We start from the raw sequence: 27,048 nt of genomic DNA, 5'->3' as shown, positions 1-27,048 counted from the left end.
ACGGACACACATAGCCAGATCGACTCAGCTCGTCGAGACATTCATTTTAATATATATAAGTATGGGTCTACGACCATTATTTCGATGCGTTACAAACTTTTTGGCCAAAACCAACTTATAATACCCTCCCCACATAGTGGTGTAGGGTATAATAAGAAGGTAGCATTATCAGCCCAGCTGAAGCCCAGCTGATGGTAACATAATGTGTCAATTGCATTGAATTTATGTCAAATTTTGACATCTTATGTTGCCAAAAACGGCAGTTGCTGCTACCTTCTTATTGTATCATGGTCGAAACGAACATACATATGTGCGAATAAAGCACGCCCAACCTTTTGTTTGCTTTTCAAATTTGTTTTTTTTTTTTTGTTTTCAAGCAAAAGCAAAGGTAAAAATATTTCGATAACAAAAGTTTGGGCGTGTTTCATTCGCAGACATTTTCGTTTCGATATACAGAAACCGGCTGTTAGGGCCTGTTTCACTATGTCGAAAGAAAATGATTGCGAACGAAAAACACCTATACTTTGGTTTTCATTGCAATATTGCGTTTGCTTTAAAACAACTACAAGATTTAAAAATCATTAACGATTTTAGTTGTTTTTCTTTCGTTTTCATTTTCGTTCGACATAGTGAAACAGGCTGATAGATTCTTGCAGGTTCTGGGACAGAGCATCTATTACCTATAAATCGCCAATAAATCTCCACATACCAGACTTTCACATGGATTGGATTGGCAACCCCCCGTTATTGTAGTGGCAGAGAGCAAAAAACCCAATGTTATTGTTTTGCAAAGCCTAAATGTATCTGTGTGTGCGGTGGAGAGTATCTCATATGCGAAATGAAATGGTTGCCGCAATTGTTTTGTATTTCGAGCGCCGACTGCAGCGCGGCCAAAATGTTTGTTTTTTGCAAATGTTGGACTGACTTTTTCGGTTAAAACGCAATAAACCTTGAGAGGCATACGCAAACAACACACAGAAATATTAATAACGGTGGATATTTTGTGCGCTCGGATCAATTAAAAAAAGGAGAAATTTTATTTTTTAATTAAAAACCTCTCTAATAAATGAAGGAAAAAAATTAAATTAAATAATAACGCAAGAAATTAAACGGTTTAATTAAATCAAGAAAATAAATTAATTACGAAGTGCAGTGTTTACTTCAAAATAATTAGTTGAATTGAAATTATTTATTTGTGCATAAATTTCATTGCTACACATCAAGTGCGCGTTCGTGCGTGTGTATCTGTTTATTTGTATCTTTTTTGTATGTGCCATGCAATTCAAAATAAATATGGCTTAAAAATAATTAAATGAATACCGAAAAAAAATCATAACAATATCAAAGTAGCAGCAGCAGCGCACCAGCAACAACACCAAACGTCAACGAGACGACAACACAACCCATGTACACATATTCGCGGTTTTTACCCACCACACACCCCACTGTCACACAGTGGGTTGAAGAGCTTTCTGTCAATGTGTGAGTGAGTGGTGTGCGTTTTGTTTCAATGTTTATTTTTTTGTATATTCAACGTTTGATTTATTATTTGCTGTTTGGAAGAAAGAATTAAAGAAGAAGCATAAGCAAAAAAGAGTGCAAAATAATAACAGAGCGAATGAGCAAAGCAGAGCCACAAATTTCACACACAAAAACATCATATGTTCTCTCAGTTTGTTTGTATTGTGTATCTTTTGGATAATTTCTCTGTTTTGCTGTGGTGGGGGGAAGATCTGCATATCAAAAATACACATACCGTCATACAAAGTTAATAAAATAAAAAATATCTGTAATAAAGATAAACAATATTTAGTATATACATACATACATATGTATGTAAATTAAACTTAATAATTGTTAAAGTAATAATTTTAAAAAGGAGAAAACAAATGAAATATGAATTATTTATAGGCGATTGATGGAAGAAGTCTAGATGGAAGAATAAATTAGAATCGACTTATAGAAGACGGGTTTATACCTAGATAACTGATAGATGGAGTAATTAAAGGAAAGTGATAGAAAAAAGTTTTTAGGCGATTTGTCTTTGTAGCCGAAGAATAGATGGAGTCTTTATAGCCAGGTGATAGAATTGTGAGTCCTTAAGGATGTCTCAAAAAGAGCGTTTATAGCAGACTGAAAAGGACCCACTCAAGAATGTAAAGGAGCTTTTTAGGAGCCGGTAGGTATTTAAGTGACAGTATATTTAGGTGACTAATTGGAGCAGCCTTTAAAAGCGACTGATAGAATGTGATTCTGTTTAGAAGTATTTATAGGCGACTGATAGATGGAGCCCTTACAAGCCTCTATAGACGATTGTCCGTAGGAGTGAAAACGAGCCTCCAAAAAGGTAAAGGATCTCAACAGGCGTCGACAAAAAAAGAAGTGTCTTCAGGCAAAGGTATTCTCTACAAAAAGGGTTCTTACGAAGCACCCTTTCCCTGGGAAAGGTTCTTACGAAGCACCCTTTCCTTGGGAAAGGGTCTTACAAAGCACCCTTTCCTTGGGAAAGGGTCATACAAAGCACCCTTTCCTTGGGAAAGGGTCATACAAAGCACCCTTTCCTTGGGAAAGGGTCATACAAAGCACCCTTTCCTTGGGAAAGGGTCTTACAAAGCACCCTTTCCTTGGGAAAGGGTCTTACAAAGAACCCTTTCCTTGGGAAAGGGTCTTACAAAGCACCCTTTCCTTGGGAAAGGGTCTTACAAAGCACCCTTTCCTTGGGAAAGGGTCTTACAAAGCACCCTTTCCTTGGGAAAGGTTCTTACAAAGCACCCTTTCCTTGGGAAAGGTTCTTACAAAGCACCCTTTCCTTGGGAAAGGTTCTTACGAAGCACACTTTCCTTGGGAAAGGGTCTTACAAAGCACCCTTTCCTTGGGAAAGGGTCTTACAAAGCACCCTTTCCTTGGGAAAGGGTCTTACAAAGCACCCTTTCCCAAGGAAAGGGTCTTACAAAGCACCCTTTCCTTGGGAAAGGATCTTACAAAGCACCCTTTCCTTGGGAAAGGGTCTTACAAAGCACCCTTTCCTTGGGAAAGGGTCTTACAAAGCACCCTTTCCTTGGGAAAGGGTCTTACAAAGCACCCTTTCCTTGGGAAAGGGTCTTACAAAGCACCCTTTTCTTGGGAAAGGGTCTTACAAAGCACCCTTTTCTTGGGAAAGGGACTTACGAAGCACCCTTTCCTTGGGAAATGGTCTTACAAAGCACCCTTTCCTTGGGAAAGGGTCTTACAAAGCACCCTTTCCTTGGGAAAGGGTCTTACAAAGCACCCTTTCCTTGGGAAAGGGTCTTACAAAGCACCCTTTCCTTGGGAAAGGGTCTTACAAAGCACCCTTTCCTTGGGAAAGGGTCTTACAAAGCACCCATTCCTTGGGAAAGGGTCTTACAAAGCACCCTTTCCTTGGGAAAGGGTCTTACAAAGCACCCATTCCTTGGGAAAGGGTCTTATAAAGCACCCTTTCCTTGGGAAAGGGTCTTACAACGCACCCTTTCCTTGGGAAAGGGTCTAACAAAGCACCCTTTCCTTGGGAAAGGGTCTTACAAAGCACCCTTTCCTTGGGAAAGGGTCTTACAAAGCACCCTTTCCTTGTGAAAGGGTCTTACAAAGCCAACTTTCCTTGTGAAAGGGTCTTACAAAGCCCACTTTCCTTGTGAAAGGGTCTTACAAAGCCCCCTTTCTTTGTGAAAGGGTCTTACAAAGCACCCTTTCCTTGCGAAAAGGTCTTACAAAGCACCCTTTCCTTGGGAAAGGGTCTTACAAAGCACCCTTTCCTTGCGAAAAGGTCTTACAAAGCACCCTTTCCTTGCGAAAAGGTCTTACAAAGCACCCTTTCCTTGTGAAAGGGTTTTACAAAGCATCCTTACCTTGTGAAAGGGTCTTAAAAAGCACCCTTTCCTTGTGAAAGGGTCTTACAAAGCACCCTTTCCTTGTGAAAGGGTCTTACAAAGCACCCTTTCCTTGTGAAAGGGTCTTACAAAGCACCCTTTCCTTGTGAAAGGGTCTTACAAAGCACCCTTTCCTTGTGAAAGGGTCTTACAAAGCACCCTTTCCTTGTGAAAGGGTCTTACAAAGCACCCTTTCCTTGTGAAAGGGTCTTACAAAGCACCCTTTCCTTGTGAAAGGGTCTTACAAAGCACCCTTTCCTTGTGAAAGGGTCTTACAAAGCACCCTTTCCTTGTGAAAGGGTCTTACAAAGCACCCTTTCCTTGTTAAAGGGTCTTACAAAGCACCCTTTCCTTGGGAAAGGGTCTTACGAAGCACCTTTTCCTTTTTATAGAGGACTGAAAAGGACTCGGTGTAGAGAACTGAAAAGGTGTCTTTATAGAGGACTGAAAAGGCGCCTTCATAGACGACTGAAACGGAGACTTTAAAGATTATTGAGAAGGAGCAAAATTCATTTTTTTCACAACATTTTAAAATTTTAAAACCTATTTCTGAAGTTCTGCATGCCACCTTTTAAACTAATTACTGTTAACTTCCATATTGTAAAAATTCATTTGCATTGAATAACAAACATTACAAAACTCCAAGTAAAAGTGGGCGTTATTTTATGCACCTTTTAAACATATTGTTGTTATTCAATGTTGAATCGTTGAATCAGACGCGTCAAAGTCAGCGAGAGTCAACAAACTGAAAACATATAAAAACCAAAAAAACAATGTAACTAACCATTGCCAATGCTCTCCTCCCATCCTCCCCAACAGCAGAGATTGGTTAGTTGGTCTGTCTACTAAATGCTTTATGATACAACTTTAAAACCTTTTAGTGAAAATAACCAGGCAAAACAAACCCAAAACTACCCACCAGCCAATATCCATCCCCAGCATATCTCATCACTGTCATTAACAATAACGTTGCAAGCATCAACATCATCGTCGTCATCGCCATCACATCAGCAACATGAATAACGTAAAAAGGGATTATGTATTTTTAAAAACCAAACCATATTGTATATTGATAGTCATCAGTTCCAGGGCAAAATGGACTAAGTCCAAAGACAATAATAATAATAAACAATAATAGGTATAATTTTTGGACGATAAAATTCTTTATGACTTTCTCACAGATTTATACAAATTCATAGTGATTTGGGGGGAAAGTATTTGAAACATTTTGGATTTAGTACTTTTTGTTAAACATAAACATGTATTCCACGTATATAGATATAACTACCAATCTACAGTAATCCCCTCACCAAATGCACCTCCACGAAAATATTGACAACTTCAATTCAATAAATGGAAAAAAGTGTTGTAAACAAAATATCAACGACTTTTCTTTCCACTTTTATTTTAGAGCCAAAGTGTAAAACGTAACATAATGTCAACATCAATAATATTGAATAACATGCTCAATCAAATCAAAACCAATTATTGTGTTGCGAAATTTAAAAATAATCTCCACCTTTTAAAATGCTCTTTGAAATAAGTGAAAAGTGAATTAACAATAATAAAATATTAAGGATCTAATTTGTGGATTATAGAGAGAATTCAATAAAGTGTGGATATTTATATTGGATTACATTTTTGCGGAATTGCAGTGCATCGCTTCTGAAGGATATAAGGTAAGCAATATAGATTAAAAAAACAGCGATAAAATGTCCCAAAAGAGATATTTTATTTGTGGTGTCAATGATTTATGATCTTTTACTCTTCCTAAAGTGGGGTACTTACTTACTTAACTTCTCTCTCGCTTTCTGGAATACCTCGCCTTGTCATCTCTGCATCCACTTGTTTGCACCATCTATTATTTGGCCTGCCAATTCTGCGTGCACCACCATACGGCCCGAATTTATACGCCTTTTTAGCGGGTTCATCATCGCTCATTCTTATGATATGGCCTAGCCAACGCAATCGTTGCATCTCGATACGTTTAACTATACTGATGTCGTTGTATAGCTGATACAGCTCGTGGTTCATGCGACGTCGATATTCACCGTTAACGCAGATTGGCCCGTAGATCTTTCGAAGAATTTTTCTCTCAAACTCCCCAAGCACTGCCTTATCTGCTTGCGCAAGTACCCAGGCTTTGGAAATATACATCAGCACGGGTAGTATCAGTATTTTGTAAAATGTTATTTTTGTTTGACGAGTTGTGGCTTTTTAAAAACTGCTTATTTAAGCCAAAGAATCAGTGGATCAGTAAGGACCACGTAACATACCATCAAAACATTCTACAGGTAACAACGGGAGAGTCAAGGGATAACATTGTATAGGACCGTATACCTGAAACATTTGTAGCTGCCTCATGCGAGGCATTAATTCCAGACAGAGACTCGTGGATCGGCGGAAATCTAGCACAAATGCCGTCTGGAAACTGTTGTTATACAGACGGCTCCATGCTAGGTGGGAGAACGGGACTGGGTCTCTTTATTGAAGAACCAGAGACCGAAATATCTCTTCGTTTGCCGGATCACAATACGGTCCATCAAGCGGAGATCCGAGCGATCACAGAGTGTCTGAACTGTCTTAATGCCAACACGAGACCAACTACTGTAAACGTCCTTACGGACAGTAAAACTGCAGTTAAAGCAATAACATCCAAGACAGTAAAATCACAAACAGTCTTGGATTGTAAAAAATTCGATCAACAGCTATACTCAGCATGGCACGGTGCGTATAATATGGGTACCGGGACATGAGGGGAATAGAGGTAATGAGATAGCAAATTCTCTGGCAAAAAAGGGAAGGGAATTAGCAACCGTAAACTTAGCGAACGCAAAGCCACTAAACGCGTCTCGGCTAGAGTTAAAAATTTGGGCAAAAAATGCCCACTTATCCCTATGGAATAGAGAGGAATTAGGGAAAACCACAAAAATCCTATGACCAAAATGAGGAAAAAACTAAAAACCTATTGCTGGTAGGTAAAGCTGAGTTGAGTAGACTTACAGGTGTTCGTACAGGTCACCTGGGTTTACAAGCTCATCTGCAAAAAATTAATTGTGCAGACAACTGCGTATGCAGGGCATGCGGAGAGGATGATGAAACATTGGAGCATTTTCTCTGCCAATGCCCCGCTTTCGCAAACATCAGATCCCAGTTTTTAGGGAACGACACAATACCAGATCTTAATCAGGTAATTGTAGACGACCTAAAACAATTACGGGATTTTGTTAAGGGAACAGAGTTCCTTAAATAAATTATAGCAGAGTCCTCTTCTTCAAAAAACTTAGACTAGAGCGCACAACAGGCCTACTTCATGGCTTATGTGTATGTCCACCAGGACATGTGGCGATTACTCGCCCCTCTTTTCAACCAATTGGCCAATACAATTCTTTTTTTATTTCACAACTGATGTCGTTTGTTGTGTTTACGGCGGTGCCGAGGTATACGAAGTCTTTTACTACCTCAAAATTATAGGAACCAACTTCAACAGTTGGTCCGAGCTCAATCATTGCGCGTCGACACCATTAACTTGGTCTTCTCGCCGTTTACCGCCAGACCCACTTTAGCAGATTCTCCTTTTACTGATCGTTACTTCTTTTACTGCTCGTCCCATGATATCTATATCATCAGCATAAGCAAGTAAGAAGTGGCTATTGGTGTAGATCAGCCAAGATCACCCATATACGTTAACATGACTGCAACAACAACATACGTACTCTTTATTCTCATCTGTCGTGGTTTTGCAAAGGAAAGACACACTCAGAGAGACTAATGCACAAAATATTTTGAGTATCAATGGTGTAGATTGTGCCACTTCTTCTGAAGTTTTCCTGTCGCATAAACTTTTCTAGCAGGATGTTGAACAGATCACACGAAAGGCTGTCTCCTTGTCTGAAACCTCTTTTGGTACCAAACTCTTCGGAGAGGTTCTTTCCTATTTTAACTGAGGACCTCGTGTCAGTTAAAGTCATTTTACAAAGCCGAATGAGCTTTGCGGGGATACCAAATTCAGACATGGCTTGGAATACCTTCGAACGTTGCGGGCTGTCGAAGGCTGCTTTATAATCGACAAAAAGGTGGTAGGTGTCGATCTGCATCTCTTGGGTCTTCTCCAGGATTTGCCGCAGGGTAAATATCTGGTCGATGGTGGACTTGCCAGGTCTAAAACCGCATTGGTAAGGTCCAATTATTTCGTTGACCATGGGCTTTAGTCGTTCGCACAATATCCCTGACACTATCTTGTGGGCGATAGGGAGAAGACTAGTTGGAGCATAAAGTCTTATCTCCTTTCTTATGGACGGGACACAGGATGCTCAGGTGCCAATCGTCGGGTACGCGTTCTTCGTGCCAGATGGAGCTAACTATACACCCTATCAGAGTGTCGCCTCCGGTTTTAAACAGCTCGGCTGGTAGGCCATCAGCTCGTGCTGCCTTATTATTCTTCAGCCGATTTATTGCTGTCTTTACCTCATCTTGGCCGGGTGGTATACATTCAATACCATCTTCTGGGGTAGGATCTGTGGTATCTTCATCGACTTCGTTACTATTGGATACCAACAGTTTGGAAAAATGCTCTTTCCATATCCTTAGCACACTATCTGTATCAGTTACCAAATTACCTTGCTGGTCTCTACAGTAGGATGTGCCAGTGCCAAAGCCATCTGTTTGATGTTTCACTCTTTGGTAGAATTTTCGGACTTCATTCTGTCTCCTGTACATCTCGATTTGTTCACACTCCCGCTTTTCCATCTCCCTCTCCTTTTCCTGCCGAAAAGACGTTTCTCCTCTCTCCTTTTCTCCCGATACCTCTCTCGTGCGCCACTCGTTGCTACGGATTGTAAAGTAGCCCTATATGCCGCATTTTTCTCTTCGGTAGCAGCACGACACTCCTGATCATACCATGGATTCCTTGGTAGAGGTCTCTGGTATCCAAGTACTGATTTTGCGGCTGTTTGCATGGAGTGGTCAATTTTTTGCCATTGTGCTGATATGTTATCGGGATGAGGAGTGCTTTGATTAAGCAATTGGGCCAGTTGAGTGGAATATGCTGTGGATAGCTGTTGTGATTGCAGCTTACCGATGTCCAACATCCGTGTTGTGTCTGTTCGCACTTTGTTTGCTACGTTTAACCGGGTGCGTACCTTTGCTGCAACTAGGTAGTGGTCCGAGTCTATGTTTGCACCTCGGAACCATCGTACATCCAACACGCTTGATGCATGTCTTCCATCTATCACAACGTGATCAATTTGATTTCTTGTTCTTTGACCTGGCGACAGTCAGGTGTCCTTATGAATATCGAGATGCTTAAACCTGGTACTTCTAACCACCATGATGTTTTTTGCAGCTGCAAAGTCTATCAGCCTCATACCATTGTCAGATGTTTCGCTGTGGAGACTGAATTTCCCGACTGTTGGGTATTCTCCTTTCCAATTTTGGCATTAAAATCGCCTAGAATAATTTGAATGTCATGGGCAGGGCAACGGTCATAAGTTTCTTCTAAGCGCTCGTAAAATATATCTTTGGTCTGTTCGTCCTTATCTTCAGTGGGAGCATGAGCGCAAATAAAGCTGATGTTGAAGAATTTAGCTTTTAACCGAATTGCAGCGAGTCTTTTATTCACTGGGGTGAAGCTGGAGACCAGATGTTTTAACCTCCGACCAACTACAAATCCGCAACCAAACTCATGCTTTGTGTCATGGCAGCTATAATACAGTGCGTCGCCTTTAGGTGTTGTTGTGACGCATATACCAATCCATCGTATTTCCTGTATGGCAGTAATGTCGGCCTTGTACTTTTCAAGTATGGTAACATGGGGCGCCTTCGCCACGTTTTTTTCAAAATGTTCTCATATCGACATCATTAAAGTTTTTCCAAATATTATTCTTGGTAAGAATATTAGCATATCTTGACTATAAGTTTTGATATATAAATGATTATAATTTAGCTTTTAAAATATTATTTTTGAGAATTTACAAAATGTCTAAAAGGTGGCGAAGCCTCCCCACCCATGGGGTAGCTTCGCCATCGACATAGGACATATATCAACGGACTCTAAAACTGGAATATACCATACTTCCTCCTCAAATATCAACATTATGCATAAAAGGAATATGTTCTCTATTTAATAATAAAAAACTATTCTAAAATTTACAAAAAGAAACATATTTTAGTCGTTAATTGAAGTAGGTACCTTGAATTAAGGCGTAAAAATGAAATTTTTGCCAAATTAGATAGGTTTAGCACAATATTTGATTTTAACTTCACATTATAGCGTGGTATATCAATAGCATAAACAATTTAAGTTAAACCTGACATATTTCTCACACTAACCCACAACACCCCTATCATGGCGTAGCCGCCCCACCCCCTACATAGTTCATAATATGAATATATTGACATTTGTAATTACTTTTATCATGCAAATTATTTGGATTTATATTCTTCAGTAGTTGTCTATTAACGGTATAAAATATAATTTTGATATCACAAAAGGTATACAAGATATCACAAAATATACCTACCATGAATATTTTTCGCAATACCCCAAAAACATGAAACCGCCAGCATCAGCAATCATATATTTAATAGAATTGCCAATTATTGGGAGATGAAAGATCTTCGTTAAGCTCACAATTTTCCCTTTAAGGGCATTTCTCTAGCAGTTATAGTTATCCAGAAAATCGGCGCTGGCGAAGGCGCCCCAGTGGCGAAGCCGCCCCATGTTACCATACATCTGCCAATGTTTAAACTGCACCTTCTCTATAAAGAATGCGAACATTCCAGGTGCATATTCGCAGATCACGGTCCTTAAAACGTTTGCGGTGTTCGTCAACTTTTTCTTTTCTTTCGTTTTTATACCCTCAGCATTTATGCTAACGAGGGTATATACATGGTTTTAGACCCCAAGTATGTTTGGACGAAATCCGTTTCAGACAATTTGAAGTCGATTTAGCAATGTCCGTCCGTCTGTCAGGCTGACTGGTGCGCACGATAACTCTCGAACGGATCAACCGATTCGAACCACTCCTTCCGGTACCTCTCCCACAAAAGTTCTAAAATGTTCGGAAAATTTGTGCGCACGATAACTCTTTAAGAGAGTAACCGAATGCAGCCTTTATAGATGCCAGAAGGCAGTCTTTATAGACGCCTGAAGAAAGTGTTTATTGACTACTGAAGGGAGTCTTAAAAGACTACCGAAAGGAAGTCTTTATAGAGGATTGAAGCGAGTCTTAACAGACTGCAAATGACTCTTAGATAAGACTTTATAGACGACTGCAGGGACGTCTTTGTAGACGACTGAAAAGCGGGTCTTTATGAACGGCTGGAAATGATTCCTAAAAGAATCGGTGCCTTATAAGATGGAAATGACGTTTTGTTTAGAACTGTACACCGCTTGAGGTCTAGAAAACAGAAGTCCTCATGAGGTTATTTATAGTCAGCAGTAGAGTTGTGTCGTTCATGAACGAACCGGTTCCGTGGAACGATTCCGTGAAAAGAACGAACGGATCCGTATCCAGCACATTCGTTTATGTCGTTCATTTAGATCCCTGATGACCAAGACATTACTGCTTACAAAATTAGCAGCAGAACCACCATAATTAGTTTTACACACAAAATCTACTTACACCAGCTGCGTTAGCGCAAGCATCACAAATTTGTACACACAAAACAATCAATGATTCAGTTAGCTCATATCGTTCAGTAACTCATGTCGTTCATCTCGTTATGTTAGCTTCTCTGGTTCTCTTTGCTTCTTTCGTTCATATTCAAAATCACCACCACCATTTTTTGCACACAAACAAACACACACTAGCTGCTGACACACACAAAACAATCAACCATTCAAAAGAAAATGATTAACTAAAATGTTTTATTGAATGAAAAAGAGCCAACGAACGAATTGAAAGACCCGGATCTTTTTGGTGAACGGAATGAAAAAGATCGATCCGCTCAATGAACGAGATTGCCCAACACTAGTCAGCAGAAGACCTCTTTATGTATTCTTTGGAAAAGAGTAAACCTCTTGAGGCTTTCCATAAAAACCAGAAGTCCTCTTGAGTTCTTCCATAGACACCAGTAGGGGAATTCTGTAACACATTTTTTGAGTTACCCACAAATGTCGGTAAAATTAAAACGCAAAATTATGAATGAAAAGTATCAGTAAAAGTTGACAACTCTGTTGCTATCGGTAGGACTTAGCGACAGCTTTATTTTGGTTGTTAACTTACCGAAAATTTTCGTTAATAACCCAAATTAAAAGAATTTTAATTTTATCGATTTTTGTCGGTAAGTCAAGAAATGAGTTACAGAATTCTACTACAGAAAAACTCTTGAAGACCTCTTGAAGCCTTTTATAGAGAACTGAATGTCTTCTGAAGTCTTCCATGGATACCAGAAGCCGTCTCGAGGTCTTAAATAGACAAAAGAAGACCTCCTGAAGTCTTCTATAAGCAACAGAAGACATCTTGAGGTCTGCTATAGATTTCTTGAGGTCTTCTGTAGACAACGGAAGACGCCTTGAGGTCTTCTATAGACAACAAAAGACCGTTGAGAGAACAAAAGACCTTTCAGTCCTTCTATACACAACAGAAAACGTCTTGATGGCTTCTACAGCCACTACATGACCACTTGAGGACTTCTATGGATAACAGAAGACCTCTCGGGATCTTCTATAGATAACAGAAGATAATCTATTGACAACAGAAGACTTCTTAAGAGACTATTTGAAGCATTCTATTCCTTTCCGGTCAACATATCATCTTTGAGGTCTACTATACACAACAGAAGACTTCTTGAGCTCTTCTATAGACAGAAAACGTCGTGAGTTTTTCTATAAACTGTAGACCTTATTAGTTTAACTACAGACAAAATACCTCTTAAGGTGTTCTATAGACAGAAGAGCTTTTCTATGTACAGAGACCTCCTGAGCTTTCTATAGACAAAAAACCTCTCGAAATTCCTTTTGAAGGCATCGCAAGACCTCTTTAGACATTCTACAGTTAAATGAAGAAGACCTACGATTCGAAATCAAATTCTTTAGAATTAATGACATCCGTCCACATGTTGGGCGCCATTTATTTGTCATGTTACACATAGTTGTACAAATATATGTCGTAAGATGAAGATAATTGCTGAGACTGTCAGGGATCCGACATTTTACGCCATGCAGCAGTACAGAGACGTCTAATCGGTCGATACTCCAACTCCTAAGAACTTAAGATGAAAACTTCAACTAGGAAAATTCTGCTTTTTAATATTAGGTATTTGTTCACAGGACATTTAGGTTCTATTATTGTTATTGTTTTTTTTTTTTTTGTACTGTTATGGGCTGAGGGTATTTAGCTATCGACTGTTTATTTTTTCTCCTTTTACATTGAAGTTTCAAACATCCAGTGGCTCAGTAAACGAACCACAACAAAAAAATGATGACAAGGACAACTGTGACAAGTTATACACGACGACGAGTGCATAGAATTCCCTTACCACAACAGGCCACAAACTCAAACGAAGAACAACAGTTGCGCAAAGCATGAAAATAGAATGAAAACATCAATAACTTTGCCACTAAGTATCCGTGGAGTAGAGAGGTAACAGATAATAAATAACAAGAATATTTCCAATGAATATTTCAAAAAAACAGGGTGAGTCAAAAGGATACGCCGATCTTAGACGATTTTCAAGTCAATGAGAAAAGTCTTTAGATGGCAAGTGAAAGGAATACCTCTGCTGGCAATTGATATCAGTCACTATAGACAACTAAAAGCAGTTTTATATCGTATGTACGTTACCTTTCTATTGACGAATGAATGCTATACTTCCCATAGCGGGTGAATAAGAAGTCCTAATAAGGTGTTCTGTTGTTTCGTATAAAATGGAATATGGACTTACCTCCTGTATGGATGTCAGTGTGGAAGGAAAGATCATTAGGCATCGCATCCTAAAATATCAATGTCAAAGCTCACAATTTCCTCCCATATCTTCTGAGTGACTTTGCCCCATGGTCGGAATCCTCATAAGGCATGCAGACAGGTGTGATGTCAACTTCATTAAAATCAGAAAGAAGAATTAAATTGAAATTATTTTTTGGGAACACGGAAACGTCCTTGTCGCATTTACGCGATTTGCCGATCTCCCCATTAAGTCTTACGGTTGCGATGTCACCAGCTCTACTGATATTGCAAAGAAGTATTAATAATATTATTAAATTTATGGCTTCTTTCTCTAAGACGAATTGAAATCAAATATGTGCGAATTACTAAATTCTGACCTCACGTTGGGCGCCATTTATTTGACATGTTATTCATAATTCTAGAAATTTATATTTCGAACCCTTAAGGAAATGAAGATGATTACTAAAATTGTCATGAATCAGACATTTTACGACATTGCAGCTTTACCGATACAAACTCCTTTAATCGATCGATACCAGTAAAGTTTCCAATACCAAAATTGTAGCCCTCAAGAAAATCGAAAAGGCAGCAAATTCTTCTATAGGCAAGAGAAAACCTCTTGACAACAGACGACCTTGTGAGATATTTTTTTAGACTTCTTGAGCTATTCTATAGGCAAAACAAAATATCTCTTGAGGTTTTCCGTTGACAACTGAAGACAACATGAGGTCCGGTATAGACAACAGAAGACCTCTTGAGGTTGTCTAAAGATAATCGTGTGCTCTTCTATAAATAATAAGACCCTTGAGGATTTCTGTAGACAACAGAAGACCTATTGATGCCTTCTTTAGACAACATAAGACCTATTGAGATCTTCTATAGAGAACAGAAGATCTCTTGAGGCCTCCTACACAGAAAAAAAATCCGGCGATAAAAAAAAATTATCATATTGACGAAGTTCGATAAAATTGTTTGATCACAAAGTAAAATACAACTGATAAAATATTTCACATATTGACTAAAATATTTATCGATTTTTAGATTGAACTGATGAAATGGAATATGTGGAATATTTTGATAAATATTTTTGTCAATATGTGAAATATTTTATCAGTTGAATTTTTACTTTGTGATCAAATAATTTTATCGAATTTTGTCAATATGACAATTTTTTTATCGCCGGAAAATCGATAACTTTTGATTGAATCTTTGAATTTTTTTATCAAATGGCTAAATTTTTTTCTGTGTGTAAACAACAGAAGACCTCTTGAATTCTCCTATAGTCAATGACAATGACCTCTTAAGGTCATCTACAGGCAACATAAGACCGCTTTATGTGTTCTATAGACAGCAGCACTTGAGGCCATCAACATGCAACAGAAGACCTTTTTTGAAGACTTCTATAGACAACAGAAGACCTCTTGAGACCGTCTACAGACAACAGAAAACTTTTTAAGACCTTCAATAGACAACAGGAAACTTCTTGAAGTCTTCTATTGAAACAGATGACCTCTTGAGGTCTTCTATAAACAGCAGAAGACCGCTTGAGTTCTGCTATAGTCAATAAAAAAGTAACCCTTGAGATTTTCTGAGGTCTTCTACCGAGAACAGAATATCTCTTGAGGTCTCCTATAGACAACAGAAGACATCTTGAGGACTTCTATAAACAACAGAAGAACGCTTGAGTTCTCCTATGGACATCAGAAGAGATCTTGAGGACACATACAGACAACAGAATAACTTTTTTTGAGACTTCTTGAGGTCCTTTACAGACAAAAGAAATCTTCTTGAGTTCTTCTATAGTAAGCAGAAGATCTCTTTCGGTCTCCAATTCACAACTGATGGCCTCAAGTGGTATTCTATAGAGAGCAGAAGACCTCTTGAGACCATCTACAAGCAACACAAGATCTTTTTGAGGACTTATATAGACATCAGAAGACCGCTTGAGGTGTTCTATAGACAACAGAAGACCTACTGAGGTCATCTAAAGGCAAAAAAATGCCGCTTGAGGTGTTCTATAGACAACAGAAGACCTCTTGAGGTCATCTAAAGGCAACAGAAGACCTTTGAGGTCTTCTACAGACAACAAAAGACGTTTTATAGACAACAGAAGACGTCTTCAGGTACTCTTTAGATAACAGAAAACCTATTGAGGTCTTCTATAGACAACAGAAAATATCTTGAGGCCTCCTATAGACAGCAGACGACATCTTGAGGTCTTCTATAAACAACAGAAGACCGCTTGAATTCTCCTATAGTAAACAGAGTACCTCTTAAGGTCATCTACAGGCAACAAAAGACCGCTTGAGGTTTTCTATAAACAGCAGGAGACCTCTTGAGGCCTTCCATAGGCAACAGAAGACCTCTTGAGGCCTTCCATTAACAACAGAAGACCTCTTGTTGATGTCTTCTACAGAGAACAGAATATCTCTTGAAGTCTTCTATAGACAACAGGATACCTCTTGAGGCCATCTACAGGCAACAAAAGACTTTTTTAAGGACTTCCATAGACAAGAGAAGGCCACTTGAGGTCTTCTATAGACAACAGAATACCGCTTGAGGTGTTCCATAGACAACAGAGGACCTCTTGAGGCCTTCTATAGACAACAGAAAACGTCTTAAGATCTTCAATAGACAAAAAAAGACTTCTTGAAGTCTTCAATGAAAACAGAAGACCTCTTGGGGTCTTCTATAGATAACAGAAGACCTCTTGGGGTCTTCTATAGACAATAGAAGACCTCCTGAGGCCATCTACAGGCAACAATAGATTTTTTTGGACTTCCATAGACAACAGAGGACCTCTTAAGGCCTTCTATAGACAACAGACGACTTCTTGACTTCCCCAATTGTCATCAAACCACCATCGTATTAGACAAGTTCAGCGGCCGTCTGAGCTTGAATATATTTCATCACTGCTTCTAATACTCGGATTGAAATTCGAAATCAACATTTATTCTGTGGTCCTAGAGACCACTTTTCAGTTTATAATATCGGAATTGTCAATGTTTGTAAGGGTTATGTGTTTACTTACTTACTTAGCTGGCTCATTACAGAACATTTGTTCCATAGACCGAACTAAGAAAAGATCTCCAATTCTCTTCGTCCACTTGTTTGCGCCATCTATTCTTTGGCCTGCCAATTCTGCGTGCACCGCCATGTGGCCCGAATTTATAAGCCTTTTTAGTGGGTTCATCATCGCTCATTCTTATTATATGGCCTAGCCAACGCAATCGCTGCATCTCGATACGTTTAACTATATTGATGTCGTTGTATGGGAGATACAGCTCGTGGTTCATATGACGTCGATATTCACCGTCAAAGCAGATTGGTCCGTAGATCTTTCGAAGAATTTTTCTCTCAAACACGCCAAGCACTGCCTTATATGCTTGCGCAAGTACCCAGGCTTCGGAACCATACATCAGCGCGGGTAGTATCAGCGTTTTGTAAAGCGTTATGTGTTTGTTTTCTCTAATTTATTTTCGGAATGTTGCTCATTACACCTATTACGAACTCTTAGCTTTTCGAATAAAGCTGAATATGAACTCCCCGCTAGCATTGATTTCCGTGTGGAAGGGATGAGCATTAGCATACAGTATGACCTGGTGGGTTTGGATCCTCATCTGACATCATGTAGACAGATGATAATATTAGGGGTTACGTTTGTCATCCTTATAAAAATTAGAAAGAAAAACTAAATTGAAATTATATTTTGGGAACACGGATTTATCGTGCTGCTCGTTCAATCTTACGACCCACATTGGGCGCCATTTATTTGACATGTAACTCTTAATTCTAAAAATACATCTTGAACCCTATAGAAGACGACAGCTAAGACTGTCAAGAATTCCACATTTCGTTTGGATTACTGAGTTCCGACACCACGTTGGGCGCCACTTATTTGACATGTAACTCATAATTCTAAAAAATATCTTGGACCCTATAAAAGATGAAGATGATTGCTGAGACTGTCATGGATTCGACATTTCGTTCAAATTACTGAGTTCCGACCCCACGTTGGGCGCCATTTATTCGACATGTAACTCATAATTCTATAAAATATATCTCGGAACCTAAAGTAGACGTAGACTATTGTTGAGACTGTGATTGATCCGAAATTTTACGCCATGCTAGGAATTTCAGAGGCGAACTCGTCTAATCGATCGACACCGATAGAGTTTCCAATGCAAATATTCCCGCTCGTAAGGAAATTATCGCAAAAGGCAGGAAATTCAAAATGGCGGAAATATGAAAATCCTCGCCTGACTGAATTGTCGGTGTAAATAAGAACACATGGTGGAAGTTGTTGCTTTCTGGCCCCAACATTGGGCGCCTACAGTTTCATGAAAAAATCCGCATAAACCATTTTATCAGTTTTTTTACTCTTATTCAATTTGCTATTATTGAGTTCCGACCCCATGTTTGACGTATTCAGTTCCTTCTTAGTAAAGAGTCTTAAGTAGAGTTTTAAAGGTGACGTCCGGAATTAAAAACTTATATTTTTCTTTTAAGAAAAAAAAAAATAAGTCTAAACTAAGTTTATCTTCAAACATTTCCATCACCCTTTCCTTTAAATAAGAAACAAAAAAAGAAACAACAAAAACCATTATCATGTTATTGAGTAGCAGCAAATGACATTTATAACTCTCCCTTTTTACCGGTGAAAAGATACGAACACAGAGACCTCGCAAGTTCGTGCGATTTGTGTGTTGTTGTTGTAGTTATACATAACTGACGTGCCAAGTAATGCCAGGCAAAGCAACACAACAAAAAAGACCATCAGCAACAGCAAAAACAGCATCAACAACGAAAATATATCTATAAATTTTTACTTTGTAACAATCCTGACAGTTGAGAACGGTGAAAGTTTCTAGAACTTTGACAACGAGAGACCAACCAACAACAAACCCGCCACATACGAACAGCTGGTAAGGTAATAAAAACAAACAATAACGTTTGTTTTGAAGCAGAATTTTGAACTTTCTTCTCTGTTAAAATAACAACGTCAACGTTCGTTCGGTGGCAGCAACCAACGTCAACATTGAGTGGGCGGTGGGTTTTGTATGGGAATGACCATCAAAAGGGTGATTTGGTGATTTGTTTTATTTTCGTGCAGACCCTAAAAGCGAGAGAGAGAGGATATTAGAAAAGCTCTGCCGTGTTACTTTGCAGACCAAATGCTCTGTTGTGTCTGACTGTGTGGAATGTTTTTTTTTTTATTTGCATCTAATGTGTGTAGGTAGTAGACCTTTTGACGAGCTATGTTTGTCCTTTCTCAAACCTAAACCTACCTCAAACTCTTAACAATTGCACCCATACAGAGAGACTAACAGATAGACAGCAGCCATAGAGACATTATGGAATTTCATCATCTTATTGGAATAAATTATTCGATTAAAATGAAGGAAATTAAGTTTGTGTCCGGTTGAAGAGATGATTATTGTTTGTGGAGGGGATTATTTCGGAGCCATGACGCTAAGGCAAGGTAGCGTTTGAAATATAATATTGTTTTTTCTCTTCACAATATATTGAGAGAGCGTCCAATAGTCAACTAGAAGGCTCTATTAGACAATTCATAGGCCCCTAAAAGGCTTATAGCACCTTTGAATTGGCAATAGACTATTTATAATGCCCATCGGTAGTGGAAAAATGTCGCCGACGAAAACGGCATGACAACGTAGCATAGGTATGTGTATGGAATCAATTCCTTTCAAATTATGAGGTATTTGTCGATATAGCAAAGAAGTATTATATCTTAACCCACGTTGGGCGCCATTTATTTGACATGTAATTCATTATTCTAAAAACATATCTCGAACCCTCAAGAAGATGAAGATGATTGCTGAGACTGTCATGGATTCGACATTTCGAATAACTGAGTTTCTACCCCCATGTTGGGCGCCATTGATTTGACATGTTACTTATAATTCTAAAAATATATCTCGGATCATAAAAAAGATGAACATGCTTGCATTTCGTTAGAATTATTAACTTCCAACCTAACGTTGGGCACCATTTATTTCACATCATATTCATAACTCTAAAAAATAAATCTCGCACCCTAAGGAAGATGAAAATCAATACCAGTAGTGTCCCCAATGCAAATCTAGAGAGCAGGAAGCTAAAGTAGTGCAAATATTAAATTCCTCGCCTATCTAAATCTCCGGTGTCGGCTGCTGTCTCATCTTGGGCGCCAACAGTTTCTTTAAAAAAGTTCCTTATGGAACTGGAATTACTTAGAATTACCAGTTTCCCACGTTGTACGACATTTCTTTGACATGTAACTCATGATTCTAAAAACATATCTCGAACGCTCAAAAATATGAAGCTGATTGCTGAGACTGTCATGGATTCGGCATTTCGCCCCCATGTTGGGAACCATTGATTTGACATGTTACTTATAATTCTCAAAAATATATCTCGGATCATAAAAAAGATGAAGATGCTTGCAGAGACTATCATAGATTCATCATTTCGTTAGAATTTTTAACTTCCAACCTAACGTTGGGCGCCATTTATTTTACATCTTATTCATAACTCTAAAAAAATAAATCTCGCACACTAAGGAAAAGGAAAATCAATACCAGAAGTGTCCCCAATGCCGCTCTCAAGGATGTTATCGAGAAGGCAGGAGCCTAAAGTAGCGGAAATATGAAATCCCTCGCCTATCAGAATCGTCGGTGTCGATTTCTTTCTCATTTTGGGCGCCAGCAGTTCTTTTAAAAAGTTCCCTATAGGACTGTGATTAAACGCCGTTGGCACTAGAGCTTTTTGCCGAGTTAATCTTCTTTATGAGGATTTATTTTGATTGCAATGGAATTGACATGTGGGTTTATTAAATAGGATTATATGCAAATGCACCATTACTCTCCAATGGAGGAGATTTTATTTATTACAGCAAATGTATGACTTATAAGAGGCTTTATTCAATTTGCTAGTTATGAGTTTGTTCGAATTACTGAGTTCCTATCCCACGTTGGGCGCCTTTTATCTTACATTATACTCAAAATTCTAAAAATATATATCGGACCCCAAAGAATTTGAAGATAATTGCTGAGACCGTCATGTATTCGACATTTTACACCCTTGGCGTAGATCTTCCCATGCAAATATTGCCGCTCTCAAGGAAATTATCGAGAAGGTGGAAATGTGTGTGTGTAGTGGTGGAAGTGTGAAATCCCTCGCATGACTAAATGTCGGTGTAAATAAGAAGGCATGCTGGAAGTCGTTGGTCTCTGGTTCCATATTGGGCGTCTACAGTTTCCTTAAAAATAAATCTCTATAGAACTGGGATTACTCTCAATTGTAAACAATTTTCTTTCTTAGCAACAAATTCATGAGTTAAAGTTCATGAGTTCTGTTTGCTAGTTGTGAATTCGTTCGAATTAATGAGTTCCTACCCCCACGTTGGGCGCCATTTTTTTGGCAAGATACTCACACTTCTAAAAAATATATCTCGGACCCCAAAGAAGATGAAGATGGTTGTTGAGACTGCCATGGATCTGACATTTTACGCCATGGCAGTATTACAGAGACGAACTCGTCTAATCGATCGAAACCTATAGAGTTTCCAATGCAAATATTACCGCTCTCATGCAAAAATTGAAGAAGGCAGTGATAGAAATATAATTTCCCTCTCCTGTCTAAAACGTCGGTGTAAATCAGAACGCATGCTGCAAGTCGTTGGTCTCTGGCCCAACTGGGGCGCCTACATTTTCCTTTAAAAAATCACAACAACATTTTTTCAGTTTTAAGAGGCTTTATTCCGGCCTCCTGTTGGGCGCCATCTATTTGTATTTAATTAATTTTTAACATATATCACGCAAAGCTAGATATTTTTACTGTAAAATATTTGGATACCCTACTGAAGTTGCCTTCAGTAAGGTGTGATCTTACCCTCGAAGTAGTTTTTTAATTTTAATGGGATTTTCTAGGCGTAGTTTTCCCTTGTTCGTGGGAAACAGATTTTTGAGATAGGCAAAATATCTTTCTACCTAACACTTAAGGTGTAATTTTGACCTAACTCAAGACGAAACGCTTGCTGCAAGTTTTTGGCCTTGGGCCCCACATTGGGCGCCTGCAAACTTTTTTTTTTGAAATTTCCTATTAGACTGTTGTTATTTTCCATTGCTAAGAAATTTACTTTCCCAGGATTTATCCACATGAGATGGTTTAATCAATTTTAGAATTATGAGTACCGGCTCACTTTGGGCGCCATTCTTTAATTGTTTACTCTTGTTCGTTCAGCCAGATGAAGTTGTCTTTGGTAAGGTGTGTTCTTACCCTCCAAGTTATTTTTTGGTAGGATTTTAATAGTGGGGTCTATGATCAGTTTTTCTCTTTTTCTCTCAGCCTTTAGGGTATATAAACTTTAATATGATCGAAAATGTGCCTCATCGAAATAATGATTTTAGACCCCGAGTATATTTTAATAACATTCGTTTCAGACAATTTGGAGCCGATTTAGCGTTGTCTATCCGTCAGTCTGTCTGGCTCGGGTATGTCCCCCAAAAAGTAAAAAAAAAAATCCGCTAAACAGATAACTCTCGAAGGGGTAACTATCCTCCATATATTACTTCTTCCAGATCAAGTTCTCATAGGGGATAGATCGGACCGCGCCTTTGGATAGCTATGAAAAAATTTCAAGAATATTTGCAAAAGTTCGCAGGAGGTCTTCTGTTGTCTATTTGAGACCACAAGAGTTCTTTTTGTCTATCTATAGAAGACCTCAAGAAAAACCCCATGAGTTGTTCTGTTGTTTATAGAAACCTCTGTGTCTCAAAGACAATCTCAAGATGTCTTCTGTTGTCTATAAAAGTCCTCAAGAGGTCTTCCGTTGTCTATAGAAGACCTGTAGTGCGATTCTCTACCTCTTTTTTGAGTTACCGACAAATGTCGGTAAAATTAAAATGCGTATAATTTCGGTAATAAACGATATTATTCGGTAAGTTAGCGACCAATAAAAAGTAGTCGTAAAGCTCTACCGATAGCAATAGTGTTGTCAACTTTTATTTGCACTTTTCATTCATAATTTGGCGTTTTAATTTGACCGATTTCTGTCGGTAACTCAAAAAATGAGTTAGAGAATCGCACTACTGATGGGTTATTCTGTGTCCTATAGAAAACCTCAAGAACTGTTCCGTTGTCTATAGTAGACCTGAAGAAGTCACTTGTCGTCTATAGAAGACCACAAGATTTCTTCTGTTGTCTATAGAAGATCTCATGAGGTTTTCTGTTGTATATAGAAGTCCTCATGGGGTCTTCTGCATCTTTTAGATAACCTCAAGAGATCTTCTGGTGTCTTTAGTTGTCAGTAGAAGACCTCAGGAGATCTTCTGTTGTCTATAAAGCCCCTTGAGGCCTGTTCTATTCTGTGTTCTATAGAAAACTTCAAGAGGTCTTTAGTTGTGTGTAAAAGATCTGAAGAGGTCTTCCGTTGTCTATAGAAGACCTCGTGAATTTTCTGTTGTATCTAGAAGACCCCATGATATCTTCAGTTGTCTATAGAAGAATCCATGAAATCTTCTGTTGTCCTACAGAAAACTTCAAGAGGTATTTCGTTGTCTATAAAAGATCTCAAAGGGTCTTCAGTTGTCTATGGAAGACCACAAGAGGTCTTCCATTGTCCATAAAAGATCTCAAAAGGCCTTCTGTTGTCTATAAAGGACCACGCGATGTCTTCTGTTGTCTATAGAAGACCTCATGGGGTATTCTGTGTACTATTGAAAACTTCAAGAGGCCTTCTGCTGTCTGTTAAAGAAATCAAGAAGTCTATAAAAGATCTCAAGAGGTCTTTCGTTATATATAAAAGACCTCATGAGCTTTTCCGTTTTCTAAAGAAGGCCACATAAAGTCTTCTGCTGCTAACGAAGATCTCAGGAGATCTTCTGTTGTCTATAGAAGACCTCAAGAAGTCTTATGTTGTCTATAGTAGACGTCATGACTTCTTCTGTTACCTTAGGGGATCTCATGAAGTATTCCGTTGTCTATAGGAGACCTCCTGAGGTCTTCTGTGTCCTATAAAAAAATTCAAGAGGTCTTCTGTTGTCAATAGAAGATCTCATTAGGTTTTCTGTTGTCTATAGAAGTGCTCATGGGGTCTTCTGCATCTTTTAGAAAACCTCAATAGATTTTCTGGTGTCTTTAGAAGACCTCATGAGGTCTTCAGTTGTCAGTAGAAGACCTCAGGAGATCTTCTGTTGTCTGTAAAAGCCTCTTGAGACCTATTCTATTCTGTTGTTTATAGAAAACCTCGATTCCTATAGAAAACATCAAGAGGTCTTCTGTGTCCTATAGCAAACCTCAAGACGTCTTCTGTTGTCTATAGAAGACCTCAAGAGGTCTTCCGTTGTCTAAAAAAGATCTCAAAAGATCTTCCATTGTCTATAAAGGATATCGTGATGTCTTCTGTTGTTTATAGAAAACCTCGATTTCTATAGAAAACCTCAAGAGGTCTTCTGTGTCCTATAGCAAACCTCAAGACATCTTCTGTTGTCTATAGAAGACCGTTGTCTAAAAAAGATCGCAAAAGGTCTTCCATTGTCTATAAAGGACCACGCGATGTCTTCTGTTGTCTATAGAAGACCTCAAGAAGTCTTCTGTTGTCTATAGTAGACGTCATGACTTCTTCTTTTGCCTTAGCGGATCTCATGAACTATTCCGTTGTCTATAGGAGACCTCCTGAGGTCTTCTGTGTCCTATAAAAAAACTTCAAGAGGTCTTCTGTTGTCTTTAGAAGTTCTCAGGAGGAATTTTGTTGTTTATAGAAGATCTCAAGAGGTCTTCAGTTGTCTATAGAAGACCTTATGGGGTCTTTGGTGTCCTGTAGAAAACCTAAAGGCAACAAAAGTCTTTTGTTGTCCATAGAAGACTTCATGGGGTATTCTGTGTCCTATAGAAAACCTCAAAAGACCTCATTGGCTCTTCCGTGTAGTGTAGAAAACCTCTAGAAGTCTTCTCTTTTCTATAAAAGACAGCAGGTCTTCTGTTGCCAGTAGAAGACCTCGTGGTGTATTTTGTGTATATAGAAAACCTCAAGAGGTATTCTGTTGTCTATTGAAAACCTCAAGAGGTCTTCTGTTGTCTATAGAAGACTTCATGGGATTTTCTGTGTCCTAAAGAAAACCTCAAGAGATCACCTGTTGTATATCTTCTTCTTATTTGTCAACCCGTATTCGGAGGTTAGCGATCATACAATTAGAATTAAGGCCAGAACAGAATCAATCGTCGCTTGCTTCCCAAATGTCAAATTATAAAGGAATGCCAGAGCCTCCTAAAGGAGAACGCATGCGGATTTGCAAAGAGGCTCTGGTATTCCTTTATAATTTGACATTTGGGGAAGCAAGCGACGATTGATTCTGTTCTGGCCTTTATCTTAACTATTTGTTGATTTTATTATACAATTAAATGACATTTAGGAGGGTTGGCGTTTTTTATTTGGGATGATGACTTCTATTTTGTTTTTCAAAATAGTCAGGTCTAATCCCATAGTCACATTTTTTTAGAAATTTTTTTATTCAATTATCGAAAGGCTTCGGTTTCTGGAGGGTTCAAAAGACTTTGATCTTCTTGCAAACCCGTCCATTACTTAATGTTATTAATCCATGTTGTTTCTTTTCTTCCTCTTAGTCTTTTTCTTTCGATATTGTTTTGAATAATGACTTGGATGAGCTAATATTTTTAATAATTTTTAATTTCTCTTTCGTTGTCTATAAAAGACCTCAAAAAGTCTTCCATTGTCTACAATAGATTTCAAGAGCTCTTCCGTTGTATATAGAAAACCTAAAGTGTTCTTCTGTTGTTTATTTTTTACCGAAAGGATATATTTTATCCGTATTTTTAGCTTGAAGGTACTTAGCTGTAAAAGCCGCTTGATTCTTTTTCCTTGTTAACATGTACCAATAAATGTTACAGTTCCTTGTGTTGTTGTAGAATATCAACATTTTCTTTCTTGCAATCCGCCTCTGTATTCTTTTTATCCTTCAAAGGTCAAATACATACTTGTGAAATTATCTTCATATTTCCCCATTACCTTTCTATTATCAAGAGCTGCAATAACATCACCTCTGCGTTGTTTTCAATCGTTGGCAGCCTTTCTCTCTTTAAAATAGTGCTCTTTTTGTTTTTTTTTTAATTTAATCGAACTTAGAACTTATCTTATTAGTTAAGCCTCCTTTGAACTCACTCTCTAGAGATTGGTCTAATTCAATTAATTTATATTAAAAATTATATACTACATACATATGTATGTATATACATACAGGCAATATTTAATAGACACTTTCTAGACATTGTATTTAGTTTTGTTTTGTTGATTCTTGTTGTTATTCTCCAAATTCGCAATATGTGTAACATTGTTTGCTGTTGTTTACTTGTCTGGGGCTGGCTGGCGTTTGTGTATCTGGCAGCGTAGCCGATGATGATGATGACAACCCCAAACCGCATTCCCACGTTCAAGCTGCTGCTGTTGTAATATGTACCTCCTCTCCTATCATCTGCTGTTGTTGCTGGTGTGTTTGAGAAGCTCCCAACGCGCGCTCTTTTCATGACATTGACATTGAAAACCATTGACTTTGTTATTTTGCTTGTCTGTGTGTACTACCTTCTTAAATTTCGTTAAGATTTCTATAGTATTACATTTTATTTAGTGTATTTTTTATGTTTTGTTCTTCTCCTTTTTCTTGAAAGTTTTATGGAGTAGCAGTAGTAATCAGTACATTAAACATTTGGGTAATTCCTGACATTTCTTTTTTAGTTTTGTTGCTCAAAAACTGAAAATAAAATGTCAAGTAACAGTCATTTGAAAATGCGGTTAGAGGTGCAATGGTTGTGGCTTGGGGATGGTTCGGTGGCGCAAAATTCAATACCGAAACCGCACAAGTACACAACATTTTAAGTGGTTAATATTACATACAACATAATTAAAATGGACCTCCATTTTATTTCTTATGTATGCGTATAAAGGAAAGATTTGTGTAGATGATAAACTTCTTCTAGAAGTGTCAAGTATTAGATAAACGACCTTCCAAAGCCCTTCTACGAAGGTTTTTATCCTATATAAGATATGTGCCAAGAGATCTTCTGTGTTCTACAGAAGACATCAAAAAACCTTCTGTTATCTATAGAAGACCTCAAGATGCCCTCTGTTGTTTATAGAAGGTATCAAGAGGTCGTCTGTTGTTTACAGAAGGTTTCAAGAGGTCTTATGTTACCTATAGAATGCCTCAGGATGTCTTCTGTTGCCTACATAAGGCCTCAAGAAGTCTTTTTTATACATA

At 38.3% G+C, this 27,048-nt stretch overlaps 1 protein-coding gene across 12 annotated transcripts in view; it reads left to right on the top strand.

Annotated features, from left to right (window-relative positions):
- The first annotated feature begins 806 nt into the window (after positions 1–806).
- AGO1 (protein argonaute-1) overlaps positions 807–27,048 on the top strand; it is a 70,481-nt gene continuing 44,239 nt past the window's right edge. Inside the window, exons 1-3 of one of the 12 annotated variants that reach the window (XM_073990508.1) lie at positions 807–1,407; positions 1,564–1,676; positions 5,296–5,563. The gene's annotated coding sequence lies outside the window, so the exon portion shown is untranslated. Of the gene's footprint in view, positions 1,496–1,563; positions 1,768–5,162; positions 5,564–27,048 lie in introns of those variants that run through there. The other 11 variants (XM_073990507.1, XM_073990502.1, XM_073990510.1 and 8 more) reach the window with 11 other exon arrangements.

The sequence above is a fragment of the Musca autumnalis genome, unplaced genomic scaffold (genome assembly GCF_047663935.1).
Source record: "Musca autumnalis isolate F117 unplaced genomic scaffold, ASM4766393v1 scaffold_5, whole genome shotgun sequence".
Classification (NCBI taxonomy): domain Eukaryota; kingdom Metazoa; phylum Arthropoda; class Insecta; order Diptera; family Muscidae; genus Musca; species Musca autumnalis.
This window is presented reverse-complemented; position numbering and strand designations above follow the sequence as displayed.